We start from the raw sequence: 16431 nt of genomic DNA, 5'->3' as shown, positions 1-16431 counted from the left end.
TACGTTAAGGACCAACTATTATATCATTTGGGAAAGTTATGCATTCCACAAACTGAAAGAGTTAACATAATCCGAGAAGCACATACTTCTCTCATATCAGGTCATTTTGGTGTAAGTAAAATAGTTGCACAGTTGCAAAGGTTCTGTTATTGGCCAAGAATGCATGAAACAGTTTCTAGATATATTAAAGGGTGTACTATGTGTGCTAAAAGGAAGCCCAACAATAGAAAAATAGGCTTGTACACTCCACTTCCAGTTCCTTCTCGTCCTTGGGAAAGTGTTTCCATGGACTTTGTTGGGGGATTGCCAAAATCTAGAAAAGGTCATGATTATTTGTATGTTGTTGTGGATAGGTTTAGCAAAATGTGTATTTTGATACCTTGTAACAAGCAGGTTACAGCTGAACAAACAACAAAGTTGTTCTTTTAGCATGTATGGGTTCATTTTGGGTTACCCACTTCTATTATATCTGATCGAGATTCCCGATTTGTTGGGAAGTTTTGGTCAAGTCTATGGGAGTTGATGGACACCAGATTGAAGAAGAGCACAACATTTCATCCACAAACAGATGGCCAAATAGAGGTGGTCAACAGGATAGTGATCCAGTTGCTCAGAGGCTATTGTAGCAAGCATCCCAAGCTTTGGGATGAGCATTTTTTTTATGTGCAACATGCTTACAACCATGCCAAGCACTCTTCTACTCAGAGATCTCCTTTTGAGACTAGTTTTGGTTTTATACCAAAGTCTCCCTTGGATTTTGTCTTCGGTAAACATATAGTAGTTGATGGACATAGTGATGTGGACAAAGCAACCAAGCTCATTGAATAGATCCAAGAAATTCACCAGGAAGTGCATGAACAACTGGAAAAAAGCCAGGCCAAGTACAAGGCAAGGCATGACAAGCATCGAATTGAGCATAGTTTTCAAGTTGGTGATCAAGTCTGGTTGTACATCAGCAAAGATAGAATGCAAGGTGAAGGTAAGAAGTTGAAACCAATAAGGTATGGGCCTTTCAAGATACTTGAGAAAATTGGTGAAAACGCTTTTTGCCTTGATTTTCTAGCTTATATGCATATCTATTCAGTCATTAATGCAGAAAACTTGAGACTGTATGAACCTTCATTGATTGAAGATCCCGAAGAGCAAAGTCAGTTGCCTTCTATTGATGATCTATTGCCTGAATATCTCAATGAGTTGCAGGAAGACACAGTTCTGGATAAGAAGGTGAGAACTACACGCAGAGGGGATGTTGAGTACCTGAGAATTGGACTCAAAGGTTCAAAACTAAGCAGTGCAAGATGGATAGAAATTAGGCAAGTGAGGAAGCTATATCCTCACTTGATCGATGCTTAAAAACCAACTTTTGGTGGTCCAAAAGCTTTTCAGTGGGAAGGCATGATCCAAAATGGATCCTAAAACCCTCTAAGTCTTTATATACTTAAACACTATCACAAAGGAAAAACCTTCACAAATGGCGGAAAACACTATCACACGGGAAAAACATGGAGAAATGGTGAAAACAGAGTTAATCGGAGGCTTAAGCAACATTGCACAGGAGCCATCGGATCTGGCTGATCAACGGTCTAGATCTAATCGGCATATCACAATCGAAGGTAGCAGGCGGAGTCTATTGGAGGCGGCCTTATGGAAATCGCGATAGCGATCAACATGATTAAATGAGGGCTATTGATCAAGTGTGTAGATCAACAGTCCAGATCTACTCGCACTATCACATCGCTAATATACACACAGGGAAGGACTTAACCCATGGCCCGAAGGTTTGGCGATATACGATTGCGATATATCGCATCGCAACTGTGTAAGGGGTGATGCCAAGAGACCAGTGACCATGTGATAGTGATGCGCCGATAGCCGATAAGGCCGATCAGCACAATCAGCGATCGGAGAATAGGGAGGATATGCGATATGCGATATAGCCGGACCCGATGGGGTTTATGGATAAAAATACATATATTTTGAAGTCCGATATGAAGCCATTTGTCGGGTTTTCCTGTGTATTTGGGGTTTTCCATTATAAACCCAAATACAAAGGAAAACTGCGGCCTATGACTTGCGACTTGCGATAGCGATATAAAGGCAGACCCGATGGAGTTTTAGGGCAGATTCGATATTATTTGAAGTTTGATAAGAGGCGTTTAGGCGATTTTTTCAGCGTTTTCTATGTATTTCTCTGTGTAAACAGAGAAACGATATTTTTGGGATTTCAACGCGCTAGTGGTCCTTTCCGTTCCAAAACAGGTGGCCACCATACCTGAAGGAATTTCATAATGATTGTTTAATGCTCAGAGGGGATTTGAATGGATAGAGGCCCGAAGCCGGAGAGTCAAAAGGGAAAACGAACAGACAAGCATCGATAGGCTTAAAAACCACTCAGTATCAGAGACAAGGCAGGCAGTGTTGAGACAGAGAGAAAACAGAAGACAGAGAGCGAGAGGGAGAGTTTGTGTACTCAGAAAGACTTGAGGGATTCAAGTAAAACCCTGTTGTTTGTTACTGTTGTGTTGAGACTTGATTTGAGGTCACACTTGTAAAAAATATTATGCTCTTAAAGACATAATAGAGAGGTCACCACTGAAAGCTGGACTTGGAAATGTAGCCCAAGAGTTTTGGGTGAACTCCTTGACTATTTGCTATGTTGATGTGTGTGTGTCTATTATGTTTCTCTAACTGCTCATTGTCTATATTATTCGCAATCTTTTCGATCCGTTGCACTAAGTAATATAGGCATTCCTGCACATGAGTTTGTAATGCCTTAATATTGATCTAAGATCTCATTATCAGATCATTCCTTGTCCCTATCATGAAAAATAAACAAATAAATCATTAATTATATTATTTTTCTCTAAGAATAATTAATTAATTATTATTCTTTGTCAAATTTGACTAAATCCCTTAAGAATAATTAAATAAATCATTACTTGTTTATTATTCCTTAACTAATTCCTTGAGATGATAAATAAATCATTTATTTATTTATTATTTCTAAATAAAAGTTTAAACACTTTTTCCCTCCTAAACAAATATAATAAAATATTCCAAGTGGTTATTCCAAGAATGGGATCAATAATATTTTATTATTGCTCATTATTCGAGGATAACTCAATATTTTGTTATAAATATATGGGTTTTCCATTCATTATTCACTTTTGATTATTTTCAGCCTTGCACTCATTGTTGTAACTCTGGTTATTTTCACTGTCGCACACCATATTTTGGTTGGGTTTAGAGGAGAGAGACTCTACACAAGCTGAAGACGTTTGAGGATAGCCAAGAACCCATCCCATAGAGGGGGACTGGTAACATCTATTTATTCCCTTCATAGGTGCTATAATAAAATTATTCTTTACATATTTGGTTTCCATTGGATGATTGGAGTTATTACTCTTTCTTTTTGTTGTTTAACTATGATTGTGGCATAGATCCAAACTTTGGTAGGTTTTGTTTCTATCAGTTGCTGCAAATCTACAATGTTTAGCAGCCATTTATATTGTTGAGATGGTTTGTCATCCACAATATTAAGTGGGTTCTTTTTGTACATCTTTGAGAAGAAAACACTAGAACACTATAAGAAGACCTATAATTCTAAATAAATTCCAAAACTGACATAAATGTAGCAAATAAATTAAGGAAAGATGAAATCCAGTGCATGGAGTTGATTATAACTCATGGAAACTATGATCAACACAACAAATAAGAAATGTTATATTCAAGCACATATATGAATAGTATATTATGACAATATCATTGTCATAACTTAAGGGAGAATGTGGAAATAAGGCACAAAAAGTACAATAAAGGTTCGTCAGTTCCTATGGTGGCCCCTCCCCAAGGTGTCGAGGAACCTCAAACAAAATTAACTCAACAAGCTTGCAAAAATATTTCTCTTTTCATTAATGGAAATCTATTATTACAAAGATGGAAATGTAAGAACCTAGAAATATGCAAAATAACAATATGATTTTCTTCTTCATAAAAAGGAAGCCCCTCCAATTGGCTTAAGTTCCCTTGTTATATGAAATGTGAGGGAGACACATCCTCAATAGGAGGGATATTTTTTCATCCAAAAATCCCTAGAATCATGTTAATTGTTCTGTTAGGCTTGTTGCACAACTACCTTTCCTTTAACTATTGATAGCTTTGAATTTTAGTGATCTTGTAGTTGTATATTGAAAATTGAGGGGAGATGGCCCCAATGTTTTTAGTAGGCTACTAGAGGAGCTTGTTTTCTTAAAAAAGTTGTCCACATTAGGATGTTAAGGCTACCAAAGGTCACAAAAATCATCAGTATGGTTAAATGTATTAGGCACACATTTCAACATAAGGAATGACATGTAAACTAGCAAAATGTGCAATAATCAAGGTCGGAAATACATGTATCCCTAGGTGAATTTTTTTATAGATGGGCCTTTAAATGTATAATTCAAGGTTCCATCAAGGTTCTTTTGTTACCTTATTTCCATGATTAAGAAACACCCTCTGGAACATTAATTCCTTACCTTCTCCTTATCAAAGGGTTATTTTATTTAACCAACAATGGTCTCTTCTCACTAGTATGACTTGTGTTCAAGCTTCACTTCTTCTTCACACATTATGATTTTATGGACATTTGGATGTGTTATGCCCCTCTATTCTACATTTGTAGCAAGTAATATTATACTAAATCCTTTTCCTCTTCCAAATCATATACCTCATATAGTGTCATTTAATCCTTTATTTCTTAGGCTACTAGTAGATTCATTTTCCTTTTCATTGTTTCTAGCAATACTTTCTTTGCCCCTACCTCTCAATCCCTTTTCTCAAAAAAAAATCTTGTTCTTTTCTATCAATTTTTTCTTCCACACCCAAGGAATTTTGAGAGGCTTCCTCTATATTCTAAATAAATGTGTGCTCATCTCATCTTGAATTTAATATTTTAAGTTACTCATGTATGTAACCTCTCTTTTATACTCTAGTTCTTTAATCCCTAATCTAAGTGACAATCTAAAATATTCCTCAATGTACTCTTGGAAAGCCAACTCATATTTCCTTAAATTATGTACTTTTTAACACAAATTATGTTGATTATTATCAGGTAGTAATTTCTCCTTATTTTTTCTCACCATGTTCCTCTAGGTTCTAATATTCTCAAATCGGTTATCTACCCTATCATTTTGTAGCATATCCCACAAGAGTGAAGCATGCCCCTTTAACTTTATCATGGAAAGTAAAATTTGATTTGGGTCCTAAACATTATCATACTCGCATTATCTTTCACCCTCCCATATCCAATCAATTAGAGTCTCAGACATTAGGCTACCATCATAATATTATACCTCCACCTTTGTGCTACTTCTATCCTTCAAAAAGGATATAAAACATATTGCTAGGTCCATTCCTCAACATTTCTCTCTTCTTCAATCTCATATTCCGACTCTAAGATTGATTCAACATCCCCAAATCCCCTTATTTTCCATATCATCTATTCAGCCTCTTAATTCCTCCAATTATTTGTTCCTTGGGATGAAAAGGAAACATGTATTTTATGAGCTTCCATGTCATAAGAATCTTAATATTTCCCACTTATTAGACCACATGTGTATACTAAAAATTGATCCATTTTCTTTATGGAAGAAAATAAAATCAAATAAAAGTGACAAATTGGCTACAAGGATGAATATTATCTCTCCAAATACTAAAAAGAGACATTGGCTATGTAAAGAAATGATAGGGGAATCTGGTCCCTCTTTGTCTTCTAAGGAAATTGATTTCCTATGGGTTTTTAAAAAATATGATCTTTCTATGACAAATGATGTTATATTGGGTGTGAAAGTACATTATTTTTATGGGTTAACTCTATGATGATGCTTCACTATAGAAGGGCATTTTTAAGGGTTCAAATCACATAAGCATATGAAACTTCCAAGTGTATGTATGTCAAATACATGACTCCTTTCTCGTAGTGTTTGTTAAAATACACCATGCACTCATAACTGCATGGAAATTAATTGTTTGTGTATCTATTTTGTAGTGTCATTATCTTTTTCTCACACGTGGTTGTGTGAACCATGACTTCTCCCATCACCTATGACATGACATATTCAGACTTATCTGCATTTTTATTTTGGATCACATCAAAGGAGATTCATATTGCTATAATTTCATAATGACATCAAGAGATAGTTGGGATTGCTTTTATATTTGAGAAGAAAATACCCAGAAGTGAAATGGACTTGTAGATCCATTTTCTATTCGCCTACCTAATGAAGTTGAATGAGTTATGGTTTTTTCATATCATTTGATGTTCTTTCTAGAGAGATACATGGAAAAATTAAATGGGTTTGATCGAAAATGTGAAAAACCATAAGACTTTATGGTGGAGGGATACATGGTATACTAGTCATTCTATTAGGCTAATGAGTAAATCAAGAAAATTGATTGCATACTAGGAGAAGTAGTTTGGGAAAGCCAACAATATGGTGACAAAAGGGAAGGGGATATACTCCAAGCAAACAAAAAAAGGCACAAGATAAATAGTAAGTCACTTATTATCAAAATTATAGATAAAAACTATTTTCACAACTTTGCAACTACTTTGGAAATGGATTTCATATAATGAATCAATATATACAGCCCCACGGGGGTAGGCGAGTTGGTAATCACAATGCAGTGAAGTTCGTTAGAAAGGCGGGCTCTGTACTGAAGGTCACGAGTTCAAATCCCCCAGACTAGCCCGGAGCTGTGGAGAGGGGCGGGCACAGTTCCCAGGGGTTATAGTGGTAGCGGTCAGAATCGACCCCGTGTTACGCGAGTTGCGAGGCTGCTCCAGTTGCCGATTCCTCTGTAATAAAAAAAAAACAATATATACAAACACATGTTAGGTTGTAGCTTTCACTATGTTTTTACTTTGATGTTTGTAGGGGGTTTTACCTCACTACATTAAAGGGTTGTTGAATATTTAGTATAATTTCATCAATGTGTTGAACCCCAATCTTTAACGAAGAATATTCATATAACTTGAGTATATCAACATTAAGACAATATAGAATTTTTGTTTGGAGACCAAACTGAGTTGGAATGCAAGATCATCATTTAATGTACTAAGTACCAACAATTGTTTTGGAAGAACCTCATTTGTGATGTGATCTATTTTTAACAAGCTTTCATACACCAAATTTTCACTCGATTGGAGCTATTTGGATTTAATATTTCCCACATGAGTTTCATAAACTAAAGTACTCACACAACAAACCACCTTATTATAATTATAATCCCATATTTTAGACAAATATTCATATGAAAAATTGACACGGTAAAATAATAATCAATTATACAAGGAAAATTTTAGGGGCTAAATTCCACAAATGGGTTAATTTTCTGTGCTTTTACCCCCCTAAAATATTTCTTTAGAAATTATTAGCCCAAAATTTATAAGACAAAATTATTTTCCCTTAGAAATAACTAAAATTTCATAGAGACGATAAAATCATTAGAAATTCAAATATTTTTTATAAAAATATCCCTAAACATTTTATAGTTTGCATATTAACAATTAATTTTACATTTTGTCCTTGGAATTTTCCTTAAACTCGTAATAGTAAAACACTCATATTATTACAATATTGATTCAAGAACAAATTATACTCATACAAATCCTTTTGATGCACACAATACAATAGGCAAACTAATTTTATTTTCATAAAGAAAATTATAAATAATGAATGTCAAGAAATAATTGTTAATTAATTTCAAAATATTCATATATTTCCTCTAAAGAGACCATAGATTTGAGATGGACCTCTTATCTCACAAAAAATGAGTCTTATGCGCCACTTTGGTGTTCAACTGAATTGTGACATTAAAATTAGAATATTATTATTATTATGAATCATGACATAATTCCCTTTCCTTAATATTTATGAAACTGTTTTAAATTAATATTTTGTAAATATAAAATTAGCAAAACAAAAAATTAAATTAAAAAAATAATACTAATAAGTTTATTTAAAAATTAGCAATAAATGTCCACTGGTTGTAGAATAGATGATGATGGGGTGTACTGTTAAGTCACTCTCTGATGTGAATATCACAGTTTTGAAACTTTCTGGGAAAAAAACCAGTGATGTTAAGGGTTGGTGTGGCCCAAGTTGAGTGCGATCTCGGGTAATTTTGACGGCTTAAATGCCCCATGGGTCGTGGTTTCTCAAGCCACAGGTCAAGCCTAACGTAATCTTTGATGGACTCAGACCACTTGAAAAAAACAAAAAAAAATTGAGGATAAATTTTTTATTCTGCATTTTATTTTATTAAATGAGTGATTTAACTCATTATTTAAAGATATATGATTATCTCATATTAGATGACATCAATTTTTCATGGTATATCTAAATATTTAGATTGTGAAAGTTTAGAATATTTTATGTAAAATTTTACTTATACTAAATACTTCTAGAAATACTTCTAGATTTTATGTTTTTTTTTTGGTTAATGTTAACGCTAGCTCTCGTAAGATTAATCTTAATCCTAAATTATTACGATGCTTTTACAATTTCACAAAATTAATATCACTATGTGTACGTGTGTGGGTGTTAATGTTTTTTTGGGATAAAATTAATATTATATATATGTAGATATATGTTAACTATTTATTACTTTTCTATCTTTATATTTTAATTTTTATTAAATTGATTTCATATATGGGGGAGGCTTCTATTGTTATGTAGGGACCAGTAGTTGTCAAGTACTGGTCTCACACACCCATCAAAACATGACTAAAAAAAATTCATAAGTTATACATAAATAAATAATATTAAGCTATATCAGTTATTAAATTATGTCCAAAATGGGCCCAAATATTGATTGGGCTTACAATTGTCCAACACTAGCCTTTAATATCAAAATTTGATAAGACATCTTGTCCCAAGTACCTCCAGGTTTGATTTAGAAAACAAGACAAAATAAACTTGCAAACATTCCATCCCATAGTATCCAATAGTACACAAATCACATCAAACCAACCCCAATAGGTATACACTAGAGAATCTATGAAGAAATTTCATTGCTACCTGCACAAGATTAGGGAATGTATGTGTCATCCATAACTGCATATATGTTCATCAATGCAACGAGCTTAAGGCAATAAACGACACCAACACACAAGGTTCGAGAATTAAACAGAAGATTCGGGAATTAAACACAAGAAAGCACGAAGGAAAGCACAAGGATAAACCATAAGAGTTTATCAGCCATTGCGTTAGTGTCAGTATATGCATACTTCCATCAGGGATCAAATCTTCTCTTTGCATTTTCATTGTAGTTGTCTCATATTGAAATTTTTTATCATTCCACTAGGTCATGTCTTCAATGGTCCACTGATGGTTGTCTTCTTCTCAGAAAATCAAATTTTCCCTCATGAGGTACATTTGCTGACCCATCTTTATGTTGCATTCAGTTATGGTTATAGTTATGTTATTTTTAGAGTCAAGAGCAGTCATGTTTCCATTAGGTCTTAGGGTTCATTTCCAAGGTCAAAAGTATAGTTTCATTGTAAATAAAGGGCAACAAAATTATGAGGAAGACCAATAAACAAAGAGTGATTGGTCGTGAGTCATGGTTATTGTACAAAGTTCTTATTTCACTGATGTAATTTTCATCTCAAGAACATGTTTTTGAGATGAAAACAGAGTATTTTAGTTTGTTCATATTTTTTGATGTAATTTGTTGAAAATAGCAACAAGAAATGATAAAAATAGAATCCAAAATATTCCAATTTTAATTTGTCCTTGAATTAAAATTGTGAATTAAAATCGAATTTAGTCTCACCAGCTTCTTGGAAATAATTACTTAATTCAGTATGGATTAATTAATTGGAGAAATTCAAGTTAGAAGTCTTTCTAAATTCATGCAAGAGTTATCCCTTAAATTAAGGAGATTATCCCTTAATTAAGGACATAAGATTGAGTTATATTTCAGTTGTAATTAATTAACTCAGTTTATTGAGTTAAGTCCAGTTAAATTAGTTCCAAACTATTTGAGGAACTAATTGTGAGTTATCAGTCAGTTGATGCATGCATGCACTCAACCAGTGTACTCCAAAAAACTGAAGATTCCCTCATTAGAAACTCATGCACGTCGATTCTGAGAAAGACACAGTTGAGAGTAAAGACAAGGACAATGTACTATCAGTTGCATGTTTTCTCCTATAAAGGAAATTCATGCATGCAGAAGGAACAAGGTTCCTTGAGGATTGCGCAGTTCTGACAGGGTGTTAGAGCACTGTTCCACTGGGCGAAGAAGATCATCCCAGAGGAACTGCGCAAGGAAATAGGAGCTTGGAGGGCAGAGGAGAAGGCTTATGAGAAGCTTTAATTTCTTGTGAACATCCATGAGGATTGTACTGAGAGATAGCTAGTTGTGAGAGCTAAGGCTTTGTATCATTCTGATGTATTTCCACCTTGTATGATAATACAGATAGTGGGGTTTTTAGCTGAGGCTTTCCCCTGAGTATTTTCTATGTTTCATGTGCATTGATTCTTCTTCTTTTGGTTATATGTGTTCAGCTCGATCTTGCTCAATCTTAAGCTTCCGCAAAGTAAACTTTGATAGTATAAGTAGGTTATAGTATTTTGATTTGGCTATGTTGCAATATCGGGTTAATATACAGTCAGGTTTTCTACATGTTCTTAGAGCGAGATTTGTAGAGAATTTGCATAGTTTCTACATGGTATCAGAGCTAGCTAATTTGTAGAAAATTTCTACATGGTATCAGAGCCAAGTTTATCGAAGCAAAGTTTATCAAAGCTATGAATAGTATACGGAGAAGAGAACTCGAAGTTTGAAGTTCGGGGTTGCAGGTGCAAATCGAATTCTTATCATACTTCAAGGTTGGCCAATGGCGTTCTATGGCTTGAGACTTGAGTATGCCTTGGAAGGCAGCTCGAATGACATAGCATGGATAGATCACATGGAGGCTGTATTAGAAGACAATGGCTTGAAGGATTTCATTGATCAAGAAATCCCAAAGCCAGGTTCAACATATGCACAAGAGTTGGCTGAGTGGAAGAAGTGTGTGGCGAAGGCGAGACATATCATCCTTGAGGGAGTTTGAGACCATATTGTCTCGATTCTCCATGGGAAGGATACTCCATATTCAATGTGGAAGACATTGAAGGACCTATACCAGAACAGTAGCGAACAGAGGAAATTGGCACTCAAGGATTAGCTTTGAAGAATCAAGAGGGAGAATGACGATACTATTTCCACATATTTGAACAATCTCACCACTTGCATAGATGAGCTTGGTAGTGTGGGAATAACTACTGTCGATGATGATATGGTGAGCCTCTCTCTCCATGGCCTTCCAAAGAGCTGGAATAGCTACCAGGACTCTGTGAATGGAAGGGAGAAACTACCGGATTTGGAACGACTGTGGTTGGATCTGATGTAGGAGGAGATCAGGAGGAGCACTCGAGATGGTTCTTCATCCAAGGATGATGATAAAGAAAATCTGGCCTTAGTGAGTAAGGAAAGGAAAGGGAAGGGAAAGGATTCCCATTCCAAATATAATTATTCTCATGGAGGAAAGAAGGGTGACAAGTCTAAAGTGAGATGCTTTAATTATCACAAGATGGGACATTATGCGACTAATTTCCCATCAAAGAAGTCCAAGAAGGGATCCTTGGAAGGATCGAAAGGTGATGCATTAGCCTCTTAGTTTGAGATGGACTTTACCCTCATTGTATGCATGGTGTCATCGATGATAACTTGTGTATGGTATCTTGACAGTGGAGCCTCATTCCACATGACCGACGATAAAAGTTTATTGAGTACCTTGGAGGAGAAAGACCTCAAGATGCGCATAGAGATGGGTGAAAGCGAAAGGTATAGTGTTTCAGGAGTGGGCATGGTTGCTTTTCAGAGGGATCATGGAGCTCCTATCACCTTGACAGATGTGAAGTATGCGCCTAGACTAAAGAAGAACTTGGTATTGGAAGACCGTGGCTATGATGTGGTTTTTAGTAAGGGAAAGGTTTTCCTTAGACACATCACCACGAGACAAGTGAAACAGATCAGTTCACGAGTTAAGAACCTGTATGCTCTTGAGGTTCAAGATGCATGCAAAGCCTTGAGGAGCAAGGCAAATGTTAGAGACTTGGTGGTTGAGAGGGAGAGTAAATTACCTCTCAAAATCCAGTCCCAGAAGAAGTCTCAAACAATTGTGGAGGAGCCACAATTGGAGAAGTGGCAGAGGGATCACATGCAGCCATACCTCCAGGTGTGAGGTGGGGCAATGTGAAGTGATAGTCCCATGAAGGCTGAAATTGGCCAGGGTCCATTGAGAGGTTTTATCTCATGGATCGTACCTTGCTACGGGAGCCCAGAGTACATAGTAGCGGGAGGAATCAGTGGGATTGATGCAGTTAGAGATCAAAGTGAAAGAGGCTAGAGAAGTCAGATACTAAAGAGCGTAGAGAAGGATTGAAAATAGTGTAGAAAGGCAGAGTCAGCCAAAGCACAAAGTTTTCAGTTGATAGAGGCATTAACAGTCAGAGACTTTGATGACAGATGCATCATACTGATTCGGGTTGGATGTTTTTTTTTTTTTTTTGTTTCTGGAGTTTCTGGAGCAACAACACTAGAGAGAAGTGTTTCATGCATAACATTCCAAAGGTTCACAATTAGGATCAAGTTGAATTCCTTTCTTATTGAGAGGGAGTGTTGAAAATGGCAACAAGAAATGATAAAAATAGAATCTAGAATATTCTGATTTTAATTTGTCCTTGAAATAAAATTGTTAATCAAAATCAAATTTAGTCTCACCAGCTACTTGGAAATAATTAATAAATTCATTATGGATTAATTAGTTGGAGAAATTCAAGTTAGAAGTCTTTCAAAAGTCATGCAAGAGCTATCCCTTAAATTAAGGAGTTTATCCCTTAATTAAGGAGATAAGATTGAGTTATATTTGGTTGTAATTTGTTAAATCAGTTCACTGAGTTAAGTCCAGTTAAATTAGTTCCAAACTATTTGAGGAACTAATTGTGAGTTATCAGTCAGTTGATGCATGCATGCACTCAACCAGTGTACTCTAGATAACTGAAGATTCCCTCATCAGAAACTCATGCATGTTTATTCTGAGAAAGACACAGTTGAGAGTAAAGACAAGGACAGTGCACTATCAGTTGCATGTTTTCTCCTATAAAGGAAACTCATGCATGCAGAAGGAACAAGGTTCCTTGAGGATTGCGTAGTTCTAATAGGGTGTTAGAGCAGTGTGTGAGAGGAGTGTTCCACTGGGTGAAGGAGATCATCCCAGAGGAACTGCGCAAGGAAATAGGAGCTTGGAGGGCAGAGGAGAAGGCTTGTGAGAAGCTTTGATTGCTTGTGAGTATCCATGAGGATTGTACTGAGAGCTCGCTAGTTGTGAGAGTTATGGCTTTGTATAATTCTGATGTATTTCCACCTTGTATGATAATACAGATAGTGGGGTTTTTAGCTGAGGCTTTCCCCTGAGTATTTTCTATGTTTCATGTGCATTGATTCTTCTTCTTCTGGTTATACGTGTTCAGCTCGATCTTGCTCAATCTTAAGCTTCCACAAAGCAAAATTTGATAGTAGAAGTAGGTTATAGTGTTTTTCTTTGGTTATATTGCATTATCGGGTTAATCTACAGTCAGATTTTCTACATGTTATTAGAGTGATATTTGTAGAGAATTTGTAGAATTTCTACATAATTCAAGTCATTTTATGTAATAAGTGTTCCCATAAGCTGCCCAAGCATTTCACCTTTCTGTAAGAAATGATCCATTGAAGAAATCAACTCAATGAAAGGCATCATCCACCTGAAAAGAGACAAAGAAAGAAAAGCATCAAACAGAGATTTGAAGACAAAGTAAAAGTTCCAAACAAAAATTATAAAGTGGTTTTTTTCTAAGGAAAAATCAAAATCATCCTCTATATAAGATTTCAAAATCAATTTTCAAACTTCCTCATGCTCATTTGACAAAGCGAGAAAAAGGGACTTGCAGTGAATTGGTGGCCGAATAAAACTTGGGCGTTGCGCATAGAGCAAGCAGCGCTACGCACAGGGAAAAGTGGTCGGGTGTTGCGCATAGAGAAAAGAGTGTTGCGCACAGGGCAAAATTGTGGGGCATTGCACACGCAGGTAGGGCACTGCGCATACAACCAAAGTGCTACGCATAGAGCCTGTGTGCCAGTGTATTTTTGCACGACACTGCACACCTGTACAAGGCACTGCGCATAGGGCCAACAACCAGCAAAACCATCATAACAACCATTCAAATCGCTCCTTTTGATACCTAGAGCCTCAAGAAAATAAGCATACACCCTAAATTATCATCTCATCACTCTTTTCAAGATTTTTAAGTTGGCTTGCTATTAAAATTTTCTAACCCTAGGTTGTCTAAAAACCCTCCCTGCTTATCATTTTCTGGTTCATTCCCACATCTTGTTGTCATATCCCTCATTTCCACATCTTGTTGTCATATCGCTCATTTCCACATCTTGTCGTCATATCCCTAAATATCATCCCTATTCCCTATTCCCTATTGTCAAATAAACTCATCCCCTATGCCCTAGTCCCCAAACAAAATCCCTAAACCCCTACTTACAAAATAGTCCCTATTAAAAAATACACCCCCCCCCCCCTTCTCACTCTCACATCATACATATCTCATCCTACATCACACAAACTCCTCTCCCCTTCCCCTATCCCTATTCACCATAACTCACTTCCTGATTACCTTCTCTAGGGTTTCTAAAGCTTCAAACTCAAAAACATGGATAAAGAGGATAAAGATTATGAGGAGGAGGAAAACAGTGGTAGTGAAAAGCATGGAAGATGAACCTCAGCATCAGAGAAAACCACATAAGGGAGGCAGAATTATCAGAGAGGAACCATCAAACATCAGAGAGTTAGAGGCTTCCCCTATGACTGTCTCTTGTTTTAGGCATCTGGGATGCTATGGTTTTTGTGAGCAAGTACAAAGAGTTCAACATCATCGTGAGCTGACCAGGCCTTTTGTAGAAAATCTCCATGATAACAAGGTATCTCTTGCTGGGGTGACATTTACAATTTCCTCCTCCTTCATTGCTGATGGTACAAGGATTCTGAATGTGAGGGAAAAATGGTATAAAGCAAAATATTTGGATGAGCACTACTATGAGCCATACATCAAATCCAAGTACAAGAACGAAAAGAAAATGACCTTTCCTTTCAGTTTCCTTCATGACAAGTATGCCCCTATGATGAGGATTATTATGAAGTATTTTACATGTGAGAGTAGGTTTTTTAGATTATACACCTATCATATTAGGCTTCTTATGCACTTCACAAGAGTGAAAATGATGAACATCCCATAATTATTATTCAAGAACATTGAGAAGATGGCCTACATTGTACAGAAAAGGCCACACCCCCATCAGATGAATAGTATTTATCACTATTCCTTGATTAAGATTATTGTGCTACATCATCTCAACCTCCTCAACATCTCCTAGGATACATTTATTGCCAATGAAATCTTTAATGGTCCTCATATTCCTCCATCTGTGCCTCAAGAAGCAGAAAGGCCTTCAAGTGGTGCCAAAGTAAAGAAAAGTAAGAAGGCTAAAGAGACTAAAGTTGTTGAGAAGCCAAAAACCTACAAAACATAGCAGAGAGGGGCTAGAAAGTTGTTTGCAGCTGATAGGCAAGTGTTTACTCCACCTGATGTGGAAGGGGCCTTGCTTTCTTCACCATCTTAGGCAAATGCTTGCTCGACAAACTGTGGGAGGAGATTTGCCTTCTTCATAAACACAACAGGTACAATAGGTGCATCAGGTGCATAAAGGAAAGGAAAAGATGCTAGAGGAAAGCCTCAATGATGAAGAGGAAAGGGAATTTGATTCGATGGAATATGATGGACCAGAACAACCACACATTCATCATGGCATTGATATAGTCGACTTGGAGGCTCAAGATGAGGCGACAAATGAAAATATAATCATAAAGGAAAAAGATGCACAGATCCAAGCACTGATGGACAACTTGGCGAGAGCTAAGTATCTCATTTCATACCTTGAGAAAGAGAACAAGAAGCCAAGTGACAAATAGGTCCTCATGGAGCTAGAACTTCTCAAAGCAAATAGGCAAGGTGACAAAGGAAAATCAATAATGTAAGAGGAAGAAACCCCAACCACCTTGACTACAAAACAAAGGCTTGAAAAGGAGATTGAAGAGGATAGAGAAATATGGCTTATCAGGGTCAATTTGCATTTAGAGAAGCTGTTACAAAGGGCTAAGAGGGAAAATCAAATCATCAGGCACATGGCTCGCCATTACAGGACCCGGAACAAGATTTGTAACATAAGAGTCAAGAAAATGAAGACAAGACTAAAACAAGCCCTCAAAGGAAAAAAGGAGGGTGATAGGCT

The sequence above is a fragment of the Pinus tabuliformis genome, chromosome 2_2 (assembly GCF_031772625.1).
Source record: "Pinus tabuliformis cultivar Carrire ecotype Pingquan chromosome 2_2, CPIR1, whole genome shotgun sequence".
In the NCBI taxonomy this organism is placed as follows: domain Eukaryota; kingdom Viridiplantae; phylum Streptophyta; class Pinopsida; order Pinales; family Pinaceae; genus Pinus; species Pinus tabuliformis.
The sequence above is the reverse complement of the archived record's forward strand: the minus strand, read 5'-3'. Positions refer to the sequence as shown.